At 45.3% G+C, this 3,152-nt stretch overlaps 2 pseudogenes; one reads left to right on the top strand and one right to left on the bottom strand.

The window, feature by feature from the left end:
• Positions 1-296: 296 nt before the first annotated feature.
• On the bottom strand, positions 297-837 carry LOC147421267 (large ribosomal subunit protein eL18y pseudogene; annotated as a pseudogene).
• Positions 838-1,436: 599 nt separating this feature from the next.
• LOC147421266 (eukaryotic translation initiation factor 3 subunit K pseudogene) lies at positions 1,437-1,806 on the top strand (annotated as a pseudogene).
• Positions 1,807-3,152: the final 1,346 nt, after the last annotated feature.

Here is a 3,152-nt window from a genome sequence, read left to right as displayed (position 1 = left end):
ACCATGGTCGATGATGCGGCGGCTTTGATAGAATCATGATAAGCGATGATTACATGCATTAGTTATTTATTAAACCAGAAAAAAACTTTGTCAGCAATCAATTTAGAAGTCAGCAACAGCTTCTCAAATCCAAAGGGCCACATATTGAAACCTCACCATTGCTTGCACAAAGACACCTCACAAAGTACCCGATCAACGCAATTATGACGAGGGCTAGCATACCTCAGATGTAGCAAGCCAACTACAAGCACAATGTTTGATAAAATATTGCACAAAAGTATCCAAAAGCTACCAAACTAAACTATGTATCCTCTGTTGTTACGTCGACCATGAACTCTCTCAAACTTGTGACCCTTGGACCAAACATAAGGCTTTGTGTGACAATGCGGTACACCTGGAGCTCTCTCAAAGTGCTTCAGAGCTCCACTAGCATTCTTTGGACTTCTCAGAAGTACAGTTTTTGAGCCAGCTGGGGCCTTCAAAGCAAGTTGGTCAAATGTGAAGTATTCTCCACCAGCTTTCAAGATCCGGGCACGGGCAGTCTCTGTAAAGCGCAGCGCGGCGACTTTCAATGCTGGAACTTCATACACCCTAACATCGTTTGTCACATCTTATCCTCCTTCTCCTTCATGTGACGTATGAGACAAGATAAAAATAGAGGCAGCATGTTAGTTTTGCTCATAAACATCCGCTTCAAAAACGCAGCAGTAAATGGGCTGCCTGTCCTTCGAACGAGAAACCTGTACAACTTGACAATAAGCTTCGGATAGACATTGTCACTCTTAGGAGGCGCTTTGTCTTCTTATTACGTCCCCCAGTTGGCAAGTTGTTACCCATGGTTGCTTCTGTTGTTGCTGCTACCGCTGTCGAGGACAAGGTGCTCCGCCTGCCGAAACCCCTCTCAGAATCCTTCCTCCAGCGGTATTCTCTCTCTCTCTCTCTCTCTCTCTCTCTCTCTAAAAAAAAACTCTCTGAAAGAGCACGCGCCGGCGCGCGCGCTCTTTCAGAGAGTATTTTTTAGAGAGAGAGAGAGAGAGAGAGAGAGAGAGAGAGAGAGAGAGAGAGAGAGAGAGAGAGAGAGAGAGAGAGAGAGAGAGAGGCCCCGATGCTGCCAAAGAGAAGCGCTCTTGATAATGCAGCGAGATCGGGTAGCGGCGACATCTGAGAAGGAGGTTACTTGTTAGTACACTATGGAACAAATTGTGGTAGTCAATCCCTACAATCCAGACATCCTTTCGGACCTTGAGGCATATGTGTTGGAGCAGGTTAACGCGCAGACTTACAGTTTGGATGCAAACCTATGCCTACTGCGGCTTTATCAATTTGAACCGTCTCAAATGAATATCCAAATTGTGGCAAGAAGGCATTGATGACGCTTCCTGCACCAGACTTCAACCTTTGCATGTTTCTAATACCTGAAAAGCTTCAAATGGAGGATCCCTTCCTAATAGCAAGATTAATCTTGCTCATTTTTTGGAGACAGCCAGATTCAGGGAGTTTTGGGATGAGGCTGCTAGAAACCGCCATATTTTGGAGGGTGTTCCAGGGTTCGAGCAAGCAATACAAGGATTTGCTTTGCATGTTCTCTCTTTCTTACCAGAGGCCATACACATGGAAGGTTTATCGCTAGACAAGTTTTTGGAGCATCAGATTGCTAGGAATGGTTGGTCTGTAGAAAAGCTTTTTGATGAAGGACAACTTGTTGTCCTCCCTCCCAATGAGCATAACTACCTAGAGTTGAAGAAGAGCATTGTGGACAACATTTCATTAGAACATGTATCCAAGCCCTTTCCCATCCTGACTTAAGGCATTTTTAAAGAGCTTGAAAGCAAGGCTACACCATGGTTTTTGCTAGAAGCATCACTTGGAGAAATGCTATTCTTGTCATTGGGTTGCATTGCGCTCCTAATTATATTGCCCTGCTCAATGTTTCTAGCCTCATTTCAAAACAATTGAAGGTAGTTGGCTAAAAAAGCTGAAATGGTTATGTTTTGGATTTGTAAGATGTCTTAAGTAAAGTGGCAAGGTGTATGAGGATTTGGGGGTATGAGTGCGTGAACTGTTTTGGTTTTGCAATGCAACGCCTAAGTGCAAGGGAAGGTTTTAGATAGTATGGCACAGATTTTCATGCATTTGAGAAACATTTACACACCTTAAAATTATATACATTTTTTTTGGACCATCAAAAAGAGAGAGAGAGAGAGAGAGAGAGAGAGAGAGAGAGAGAGAGAGAGAGAGAGAGAGAGAGATCTAAGCCAGTTTCCATCGTTGCCCTCTACGGCTAGTCCCCACCAACAACTAGGGACTCTCGACTCCTAGGAATGCCTGCTCTCCCTCCCCTGCCTTGCTTGGTGGAGCATGTTCCTAATTCTTCATGCTTGTTGGTAATGACGATGGCGATGTTGTTGATACTCCATTTGACGCCTGTTGTGGTGCCTCCCTACGCTTTTCATTCAAGTACTACCCTCCCTTTGGCCCCACCTCCTAAACATGCCGCCTTCTCATCGCAATGTTGTGCCTCAATGCATGCGAGTAAGGGTCTTTTGTGTTGTATCCTCATTTTTGTTAAGGTGTACCAATCTATCCGCCTGTCCTTCGAGGAGAGAGAGAGAGAGAGAGAGAGAGAGAGAGAGAGAGAGAGAGAGAGAGAGAGAGAGAGAGAGAGAGAGAGAGATACCTATAGAACATGGAGGGCTACTCTATCAAACAACCCATGGAGATGGTGTTGGAAACCCAATACATTCGAGTAGGTAAAAGTTGCTGACCTCCAGCACACGACCCTAGAGCAGCTCTCCAGCTTTTTCTTACCCGTGTTGATGTTGTTGCCATTTGGCAATGCAAACTGTGCTCATGAGGCCGTCAATATCGAGCGTGCACGTGATTAATAATCAAGACTAAGACTCTGAGCCCTTGGGTGGTCAGCTTCATCTTCTTCAAGATATCTTTTCTGCCTTCGACTTGGGATCACCCTGCTATCTGCGCCTCGATTGGCCGATGTCAATGATGGGCTCTTGCTAAGGGACATTAATTGACTCGGTCACTTGGTGGATGGCCACGTTGGCTCGCCTGGAGCTACAGTTGCAATGACTGTAGCATGCCATGCTTCACCTTCTCCATGACTCCCTTTTATTTTGGGCCAGAGAGAATAGGTG

This window comes from Adiantum capillus-veneris, chromosome 28 (genome assembly GCF_014529385.1).
Source record: "Adiantum capillus-veneris isolate H3 chromosome 28, ASM1452938v2, whole genome shotgun sequence".
Lineage (NCBI taxonomy): Eukaryota > Viridiplantae > Streptophyta > Polypodiopsida > Polypodiales > Pteridaceae > Adiantum > Adiantum capillus-veneris.
The sequence above is the reverse complement of the archived record's forward strand: the minus strand, read 5'-3'. Positions and strand labels throughout refer to the sequence as shown.